Genomic DNA, 11,733 nt, shown 5'->3' on the forward strand with positions numbered 1-11,733 from the left:
TGGTCTATATACGAATTGTAACTCTCGATGGGAATTTTTTTGGCAAACTGCCGTCAATGTACGAATTTTAACTCTCGGTGGGAATTTTTCTCTTCAGACTACTGTCAATGTACAAATTTTAACTATTTTTTGAAATCTTCTTGTCAAACAATCGTCAATACACGTGGCTTAATACTAGGTTGGAATTTTTTTCTCCAAACCATCGTCTATATACGAATTTTAACTGTTTGTTGAAATCTTTTTGTCAAACTATCGTCAATACACGTGGTTTAATACCAGGTTGGAATTTTTTCTCCAAACCATCGTCTATATACGAATTTTAACTCTCGGTGGGAATTTTTTTTTTCAAACTATGGTCTATATACGAAATGTAACTCTCGATGGGAATTTTTTTGGCAAACTGCCGTCAATGTACGAATTTTAACTCTCGGTGGGAATTTTTCACCTCAGACTACTGTCAATGTACAAATTTTAACTGTTTGTTGAACTCTTTTTGTCAAATAATCGTCAATACACGTGGTTTACTACCAGGTTGGAATTATTCTCTCCAATCCAGCGTCTGTATACGAATTATAACTCTCGATGGGAGTTTCTTGGCAAACTACCGTCAATGTACGAATTTTAACTCTCGGTGGGCACTTTTTTCTGCAAACTACTGTCAATATTCAAATTTTAAGTCTTGGTTGAAATCTTTTTGTCAAACAATCGTCATTATACGAACTTTAACTCTAGGTTGGAATTTTTTTCTTCAAACTATCGTCTATTTACGAAATTTAACTCTTGTTGGGAATTCTTAGTCAAACTACCGTCAATGTACGAATTTTAACTCTCGGTGGGAATTTTTCACCTCAGACTACTGTCGATGTACAAATTTTAACTATTTGTTGAAATCTTTTTGTCAAACAATCGACAATACACGTGGTATAATACTAGGTTGGAATTTTTTTCTCCAAACCATCGTCTATATACGAATTTTAACTCTCGGTGGGAATTTTTTTCTTCAAACTATGGTCTATATACGAAATGTAACTCTCGATGGGAATTTTTTTGGCAAACTGCCGTCAATGTACGAATTTTAACTCTCGGTGGGAATTTTTCTCTTCAGACTACTCTCAATATATAAATTTTAACTATTTGTTGAAATCTTTTTGTCAAACAATCGTCAATACACGTGGTTTAATACTAGGTTGGAATTTTTTTTTCCAAACCATCGTCTATATACGAATTTTAACTGTTTGTTGAAATATTTTTGTCAAACCATCGTCAATACACGTGGTTTAATGCCAGGTTGAAATTTTTTTCTCCAAACCATCGTCTATATACGAATTTTAACTCTCGATGGGAATTTTTTCGCAAACTACCGTCAATGTACGAATTTTAACTCTCGGTGGGAATTTTTCGCTTCAGACTACTGTCAATGTACAAATTTCAACTATTTTTTGAAATCTTTTTGTCAAACTATCGTGAATACACTTTGTTTTATACTAAGTTGGAATTTTTTTCTCCAAACCATCGTCAATGTACGAATTTTAACTCTCGACTGGAATTTTTTGGCAAACTGCCATCAATGTACGAATTTTAACTCTCGGTGGGCACTTTTTTCTGCAAACTACTTTCAATATTCAAATTTTAAGTCTTGGTTGAAATCTTTTTGTCAAACAATTGTCATTATACGAATTTTAACTCTAAGTTGGAATTTTTTTCTTCAAACTATCGTCTATTTACGAAATTTAACTCTTGTTGGGAATTCTTAGTCAAACTATCGTAAATGTACGAATTTTAACTATCGGTGGGAATTTTTTTCTTCAGACTACTGTCAATATACAAATTTTAACTATTTGTTGAAATCTTTTTGTCAAACTATCGACAATACACGTGGTATAATACTAGGTTGGAATTTTTTTCTCCAAACCATCGTCTATATACGAATTTTAACTCTCGGTGGGAATTTTTTTCTTCAAACTATGGTCTATATACGAAATGTAACTCTCTGTTTCGCGTTAGTCGTTACGCGAAGCTCGTGATTCAACAGCGGCCAGAGAACTGGCCAGCAGAGGTTGTAAGTCTCTGCTCGGTGCCTCCGACTGTTTTGTCACGGGCGCTCCTACGTCTTTTTACGGAGATAGGAGTGTTATGAGGGTTTCAGGCCTGAACCTGATGATGGATAGATGGTAGTAACTGGTGTTTTATTGAGGTTCAACAGCGGCCAGGTAAACTGGCCAACAGAGGTTGTAAGGCTCTGCTCGGTGCCTCCGGCTGTTGAGACCGATGTGTAAATAAGCGATTGGATGAAAATTCTAGCCGGTCCACTGCAAGCGGTGCTCTTTGACGCGGCTGAGGGGCTCAGGTCGTTGGTGGTGAAGGCAGGGCTTCCGACCGTACTTGCCACACATCTCGTGAGGAGTAACTCCTGCTCTCACGGCATGGCGATAATGTCAGACGGCCGTATTCGAGAGACTAACGCTGACCCAGAGATTGTCCGCTGTGGGGATCAATTCTGGTTTTGGGGTGGGTTTTCAGGGATTGTGTGCTGTAGCAAGACAATCAAGCTGAAAGAGCCCGACTCCTGGATAGTGCTTTCCTCCTCGACTAGGTTTTCTGCCGATCGCTAATGATAAGTTGGTGGATGGTTCGTTTGAAGGAAGGTTCGGTTCGAAGATGAACGTTCAGGCGCGATGCTGAAGTTCAACTGTTTTCATTTGGAAAATCTCGCAAGCTTCTAATCTTGGAGAGGAAAGATCTTTCTTCTAATTGGACTATGTGAGTCCTGTTAGGGGGTGGCTATTGCGGACAGTAACCTATAAGGAATGTCCGTGGTCTTTTGGGAGGTGTGCTCCAAAACGGAGAAAGTGGCCGTGAAATCTACGTCCTGTCAGGCATGTGTCGACAAAATGACATTGTCAATGGGCGCAGTCTGGTTTCTTCCGAGTTTGGAGTTTCTGTTTACAGTCCGAATGCGGACTAAGTGGGCCTTCGTCTGTTGCGGCCATAAATTCAAAGTCAGACAATGAATGTTAGCGTAAATGAACTGCCTTTCGAAGGTAGTCATTGAGGTTCGTAGATGCCAGAACGCTAGCTGGATATTTCCAGATGGGGACTGAAGTCCCTGCCGAACTCTTGGGTAGAATTTATGCCCGTGGTTGACAATGGCAGATTGGAAACATGCATGACAGACGGAACTGATGGGCCAGAGAAGAGGGGTCTGGAAAATAGCCTAAGACCCGTGGGTGTGCCACGGAACACTCTCGATGGGAATTTTTTTGGCAAACTGCCGTCAAAGTACGAATTTTAACTCTCGGTGGGAATTTTTTTCTTCAGACTACCCTCAATATATAAATTTTAACTATTTGTTGAAATCTTTTTGTCAAACAATCGTCAATACACGTGGTTTAATACTAGGTTGAAATTTTTTTCTCCAAACCATCGTCTATATACGAATTTTAACTCTCGATGGGAATTTTTTGGCAAACTACCGTCAATGTACGAATTTTAACTCTCGGTGGGCACTTTTTTCTTCAGACTACTGTCAATGTACAAATTTTAACTATTTGTTGAAATCTTTATGTCAATCTATCGTCAATACACGTGGTTTAATACTAGGTTGCAATTTTATTCTCCAAACCATCGTCTATATGCGAATTTTAACTCTCGATGGGAATTTTCTGGCAAACTACCGTCAATGTACGAATTTTAACTCTCGGTGGGCACTTTTTTCTTCAAACTACTGTCAATATTCAAATTTTAAGTCTTGGTTGAAATATTTTTGTCAAACATTCGTCATTATACGAACTTTAACTCTAGGTTGGAATTTTTTTCTTCAAACTATCGTCTATTTACGAAATTTAACTCTTGTTGGGAATTCTTAGTCAAACTATCGTAAATGTACGAATTTTAACTATCGGTGGGAATTTTTTTCTTCAAACTACTGTCAATATTCAAATTTTAAGTCTTGGTTGAAATCTTTTGGTCAAACAATTGTCATTATATGAATTTTAACTGTAGGTTGGAATTTTTTTCTCCAAACTACCGTCTATATACGAATTTTAACTCTCGATGGGAATTTTTTGGCAAACTACCGTCAATGTACGAATTTTAACTCTCGGTGGGAATTTTTTTCTTTAGACTACTCTCAATATACAAATTTTAACTGTTTGTTGAAATCTTTTTGCCAAACAATCGTCAATACACGTGGTTTAATACCAGGTTGGAATTTTTTTCTCCAAACTATCGTCTATATACGAATTTTAACTCTCCATGGGAATTTTTTGATCAAACTACCGTCAATGTACGAATTTTAACTCTCGGTGGGAATTTTTTTCTTCAGACTACTCTCAATATATAAATTTTAACTGTTTGTTGAAATCTTTTTGCCAAACAATCGTCAATACACGTGGTTTAATACCAGGTTGGAATTTTTTTCTCCAAACCATCGTCTATATACGAATTTTAACTCTCGATGGGAATTTTTTGGCAAACTACCGTCAATGTACGAATTCTAACTCACGGTGGGAATTTTTTTCTTCAGAATACTCTCAACATATAAATTTTAACTGTTTGTTGAAATCTTTTTGTCAAACAATCGTCAATACACATGGTTTAATACCAGGTTGGAATTTTTTTCTCCAAACCATCGTCTATATACGAATTTTAACTCTCGATGGGAATTTTTTGGCAAACTACCGTCAATGTACGAATTTTAACTCTCGGTGGGAATTTTTCGCTTCAGACTACAGTCAATGTACAAATTTTAACTATTTGTTGAAATCTTTTTGTCAAACAATCGTCAATACACGTGGTTTAATACTAGGTTGGAATTTTTTTCTCCACACCATCGTCTATATACGAATTTTAACTCTTGGTTGGAATTTTTTTCTTCAAACTATCGTCTATTTACGAAATTTAACTCTTGTTGGGAATTCTTAGTCAAACTATCGTAAATGTACGAATTTTAACTATCCGTGGGAATTTTTTTCTTCAGACTACTGTCAATATATAAATTTTAACTATTTGTTGAAATCTTTTTGTCAAACAATCGTCAATACACGTGGTTTAATACTAGGTTGGAATTTTTTTCTCCAAACCATCGTCTATATACGAATTTTAACTCTCGATGGGAATTTTTTGGCAAGCTACCGTCAATGTACGAATTTTAACTCTCGGTGGGAATTTTTCGCTTCAGACTACAGTCAATGTACAAATTTTAACTATCTGTTGAAATCTTTTTGTCAAACTATCGTCAATACAAGTGGTATAATACTAAGTTGGAATTTTTTTCTCCAAACCATCGTCAATGTACGAATTTTAACTCTCGATGGGAATTTTTTGGCAAACTGCCGTCAATGTACGAATTTTAACTCTCGGTGGGAATTTTTCGCTTCAGACTACTGTCAATGTACAAATTTTAACTATCTGTTGAAATCTTTTTGTCAAACTATGGTCAATACATGTGGTTTAATACTAGGTTGGAATTTTTTTCTCCAAACCATCGTCTATATACGAATTTTAACTCTCGATGGGAATTTTTTGGCAAACTACCGTCAATGTACGAATTTTAACTCTCGGTGGGCACTTTTTTCTTCAGACTACTGTCAATGTACAAATTTTAACTATTTGTTGAAATCTTTATGTCAATCTATCGTCAATACACGTGGTTTAATACCAGGTTGCAATTTTATTCTCCAAACCATCGTCTATATGCGAATTTTAACTCTCGATGGGAATTTTCTGGCAAACTACCGTCAATGTACGAATTTTAACTCTCGGTGGGCACTTTTTTCTTCAAACTACTGTCAATATTCAAATTTTAAGTCTTGGTTGAAATATTTTTGTCAAACATTCGTCATTATACGAACTTTAACTCTAGGTTGGAATTTTTTTCTTCAAACTATCGTCTATTTACGAAATTTAACTCTTGTTGGGAATTCTTAGTCAAACTATCGTAAATGTACGAATTTTAACTATCGGTGGGAATTTTTTTCTTCAGACTACTGTCAATATACAAATTTTAACTATTTGTTGAAATCTTTTTGTCAAACAATCGTCAATACACGTGGTTTAATACTAGGTTGGAATTTTTTTCTCCAAACCATCGTCTATATACGAATTTTAACTCTCGATGGGAATTTTTTGGCAAACTACCGTCAATGTACGAATTTTAACTCTCGGTGGGAATTTTTCGCTTCAGACTACAGTCAATGTACAAATTTTAACTATCTGTTGAAATCTTTTTGTCAAACTATCGTCAATACAAGTGGTATAATACTAAGTTGGAATTTTTTTCTCCAAACCATCGTCAATGTACGAATTTTAACTCTCGATGGGAATTTTTTGGCAAACTGCCGTCAATGTACGAATTTTAACTCTCGGTGGGAATTTTTCGCTTCAGACTACTGTCAATGTACAAATTTTAACTATCTGTTGAAATCTTTTTGTCAAACTATGGTCAATACATGTGGTTTAATACTAGGTTGGAATTTTTTTCTCCAAACCATCGTCTATATACGAATTTTAACTCTCGATGGGAATTTTTTGGCAAACTACCTTCAATGTACGAATTTTAACTCTCGGTGGGCACTTTTTTCTTCAGGCTACTGTCAATGTACAAATTTTAACTATTTGTTGAAATCTTTATGTCAATCTATCGTCAATACACGTGGTTTAATACTAGGTTGCAATTTTATTCTCCAAACCATCGTCTATATGCGAATTTTAACTCTCGATGGGAATTTTCTGGCAAACTACCGTCAATGTACGAATTTTAACTCTCGGTGGGCACTTTTTTCTTCAAACTACTGTCAATATTCAAATTTTAAGTCTTGGTTGAAATATTTTTGTCAAACATTCGTCATTATACGAACTTTAACTCTAGGTTGGAATTTTTTTCTTCAAACTATCGTCTATTTACGAAATTTAACTCTTGTTGGGAATTCTTAGTCAAACTATCGTAAATGTACGAATTTTAACTATCGGTGGGAATTTTTTTCTTCAGACTACTGTCAATATACAAATTTTAACTATTTGTTGAAATCTTTTTGTCAAACAATCGTCAATACACGTGGTTTAATACTAGGTTGGAATTTTTTTCTCCAAACCATCGCCTGTATACGAATTTTAACTGTTTGTTGAAATCTTTTTGTCAAGCAGTCGTCAATACACGTGGTTTAATACCAGGTTGGAATTTTTTTCTCCAAACCATCGTCTATATACGAATTTTAACTCTCGGTGGGAATTTTTTTCTTCAAACCATGGTCAATATACAAATTTTAACTATTTGTTGAAATCTTTTTGTCAAACAAATCTTTTCGTCAATACACGTGGTTTAATACTAGGTTGGAATTTTTTTCTCCAAACCATCGCCTATATACGAATTTTAACTGTTTGTTGAAATCTTTTTGTCAAGCAGTCGTCAATACACGTGGTTTAATACCAGGTTGGAATTTTTTTCAACAAACCATCGTCTATATACGAATTTTAACTCTCGGTGGGAATTTTTTGGCAAACTACCGTCAATGTACGAAATTTAACTCTCGGTGGGAATTTTTCTCTTCAGACTACTGTCAATGTACAAATTTTAACTATTTTTTGAAATCTTTTTGTCAAACTATCGTCAATACACGTGGTTTAATACTAAGTTGGAACTTTTTTCTCCAAACCGTCGTCAATGTACGAATTTTAACTCTCGATGGGAATTTTTTGGCAAACTGCCGTCAATGTACGAAATTTAACTCTCGGTGGGCACTTTTTTCTGCAAACTACTTTCAATACTCAAATTTTAAGTCTTGGTTGAAATCTTTTTGTCAAACAATCGTCATTATACGAACTTTAACTCTAGGTTGGAATTTTTTTCTTCAAACTATCGTCTATTTACGAAATTTAACTCTTGTTGGGAATTCTTAGTCAAACTATCGTAAATGTACGAATTTTAACTATCCGTGTGAATATTGTTCTTCAGACTACTGTCAATATATAAATTTTAACTATTTGTTGAAATCTTTTTGTCAAACAATCGTCAATACACGTGGTTTAATACTAGGTTAGAATTTTTTTCTCCAAACCATCGTCTATATACGAATTTTAACTCTCGATGGGAATTTTTTGGCAAACTACCGTCAATGTACGAATTTTAACTCTCGGTGGGAATTTTTCGCTTCAGACTACAGTCAATGTACAAATTTTAACTATTTGTTGAAATCTTTTTGTCAAACAATCGTCAATACACGTGGTTTAATACTAGGTTGGAATTTTTTTCTCCAAACCATCGCCTATATAGGAATTTTAACTGTTTGTTGAAATCTTTTTGTCAAGCAGTCGTCAATACACGTGGTTTAATACCAGGTTGGAATTTTTTTCTCCAAACCATCGTCTATATACGAATTTTAACTCTCGGTGGGAATTTTTTTCTTCAAACTATGGTCTATATACGAATTGTAACTCTCGATGGGAATTTTTTTGGCAAACTGCCGTCAATGTACGAATTTTAACTCTCGGAGGGAATTTTTCTCTTCAGACTACTGTCAATGTACAAATTTTAACTATTTTTTGAAATCTTTTTGTCAAACTATCGTCAATACACGTGGTTTAATACTAAGTTGGAACTTTTTTCTCCAAACCATCGTCAATGTACGAATTTTAACTCTCGATGGGAATTTTTTGGCAAACTGCCGTCAATGTACGAAATTTAACTCTCGGTGGGCACTTTTTTCTGCAAACTACTTTCAATATTCAAATTTTAAGTCTTGGTTGAAATCTTTTTGTCAAACAATCGTCATTATACGATCTTTAACTCTAGGTTGGAATTTTTTTCTTCAAACTATCGTCTATTTACGAAATTTAACTCTTGTTGGGAATTCTTAGTCAAACTATCGTAAATGTACGAATTTTAACAATCGGTGGGAATTTTTTTCTTCAGACTACTGTCAATATACAAATTTTAACTATTTGTTGAAATCTTTTTGTCAAACAATCGTCAATACACGTGGTTTAATACTAGGTTGGAATTTTTTTCTCCAAACCATCGTCTATATACGAATTTTAACTCTCGATGGGAATTTTTTGGCAAACTACCTTCAATGTACGAATTTTAACTCTCGGTGGGCACTTTTTTCTTCAGGCTACTGTCAATGTACAAATTTTAACTATTTGTTGAAATCTTTATGTCAATCTATCGTCAATACACGTGGTTTAATACTAGGTTGCAATTTTATTCTCCAAACCATCGTCTATATGCGAATTTTAACTCTCGATGGGAATTTTCTGGCAAACTACCGTCAATGTACGAATTTTAACTCTCGGTGGGCACTTTTTTCTTCAAACTACTGTCAATATTCAAATTTTAAGTCTTGGTTGAAATATTTTTGTCAAACATTCGTCATTATACGAACTTTAACTCTAGGTTGGAATTTTTTTCTTCAAACTATCGTCTATTTACGAAATTTAACTCTTGTTGGGAATTCTTAGTCAAACTATCGTAAATGTACGAATTTTAACTATCGGTGGGAATTTTTTTCTTCAGACTACTGTCAATATACAAATTTTAACTATTTGTTGAAATCTTTTTGTCAAACAATCGTCAATACACGTGGTTTAATACTAGGTTGGAATTTTTTTCTCCAAACCATCGCCTGTATACGAATTTTAACTGTTTGTTGAAATCTTTTTGTCAAGCAGTCGTCAATACACGTGGTTTAATACCAGGTTGGAATTTTTTTCTCCAAACCATCGTCTATATACGAATTTTAACTCTCCATGGGAATTTTTTGATCAAACTACCGTCAATGTACGAATTTTAACTCTCGGTGGGAATTTTTTTCTTCAGACTACTCTCAATATATAAATTTTAACTGTTTGTTGAAATCTTTTTGCCAAACAATCGTCAATACACGTGGTTTAATACCAGGTTGGAATTTTTTTCTCCAAACCATCGTCTATATACGAATTTTAACTCTCGATGGGAATTTTTTGGCAAACTACCGTCAATGTACGAATTCTAACTCACGGTGGGAATTTTTTTCTTCAGAATACTCTCAACATATAAATTTTAACTGTTTGTTGAAATCTTTTTGTCAAACAATCGTCAATACACATGGTTTAATACCAGGTTGGAATTTTTTTCTCCAAACCATCGTCTATATACGAATTTTAACTCTCGATGGGAATTTTTTGGCAAACTACCGTCAATGTACGAATTTTAACTCTCGGTGGGAATTTTTCGCTTCAGACTACAGTCAATGTACAAATTTTAACTATTTGTTGAAATCTTTTTGTCAAACAATCGTCAATACACGTGGTTTAATACTAGGTTGGAATTTTTTTCTCCACACCATCGTCTATATACGAATTTTAACTCTTGGTTGGAATTTTTTTCTTCAAACTATCGTCTATTTACGAAATTTAACTCTTGTTGGGAATTCTTAGTCAAACTATCGTAAATGTACGAATTTTAACTATCCGTGGGAATTTTTTTCTTCAGACTACTGTCAATATATAAATTTTAACTATTTGTTGAAATCTTTTTGTCAAACAATCGTCAATACACGTGGTTTAATACTAGGTTGGAATTTTTTTCTCCAAACCATCGTCTATATACGAATTTTAACTCTCGATGGGAATTTTTTGGCAAGCTACCGTCAATGTACGAATTTTAACTCTCGGTGGGAATTTTTCGCTTCAGACTACAGTCAATGTACAAATTTTAACTATCTGTTGAAATCTTTTTGTCAAACTATCGTCAATACAAGTGGTATAATACTAAGTTGGAATTTTTTTCTCCAAACCATCGTCAATGTACGAATTTTAACTCTCGATGGGAATTTTTTGGCAAACTGCCGTCAATGTACGAATTTTAACTCTCGGTGGGAATTTTTCGCTTCAGACTACTGTCAATGTACAAATTTTAACTATCTGTTGAAATCTTTTTGTCAAACTATGGTCAATACATGTGGTTTAATACTAGGTTGGAATTTTTTTCTCCAAACCATCGTCTATATACGAATTTTAACTCTCGATGGGAATTTTTTGGCAAACTACCTTCAATGTACGAATTTTAACTCTCGGTGGGCACTTTTTTCTTCAGACTACTGTCAATGTACAAATTTTAACTATTTGTTGAAATCTTTATGTCAATCTATCGTCAATACACGTGGTTTAATACCAGGTTGCAATTTTATTCTCCAAACCATCGTCTATATGCGAATTTTAACTCTCGATGGGAATTTTCTGGCAAACTACCGTCAATGTACGAATTTTAACTCTCGGTGGGCACTTTTTTCTTCAAACTACTGTCAATATTCAAATTTTAAGTCTTGGTTGAAATATTTTTGTCAAACATTCGTCATTATACGAACTTTGACTCTAGGTTGGAATTTTTTTCTTCAAACTATCGTCTATTTACGAAATTTAACTCTTGTTGGGAATTCTTAGTCAAACTATCGTAAATGTACGAATTTTAACTATCGGTGGGAATTTTTTTCTTCAGACTACTGTCAATATACAAATTTTAACTATTTGTTGAAATCTTTTTGTCAAACAATCGTCAATACACGTGGTTTAATACTAGGTTGGAATTTTTTTCTCCAAACCATCGTCTATATACGAATTTTAACTCTCGATGGGAATTTTTTGGCAAACTACCGTCAATGTACGAATTTTAACTCTCGGTGGGAATTTTTCGCTTCAGACTACAGTCAATGTACAAATTTTAACTATCTGTTGAAATCTTTTTGTCAAACTATCGTC

The sequence above is a fragment of the Xylocopa sonorina genome, unplaced genomic scaffold (assembly GCF_050948175.1).
Source record: "Xylocopa sonorina isolate GNS202 unplaced genomic scaffold, iyXylSono1_principal scaffold0164, whole genome shotgun sequence".
NCBI classification, from domain to species: Eukaryota; Metazoa; Arthropoda; class Insecta; order Hymenoptera; family Apidae; genus Xylocopa; species Xylocopa sonorina.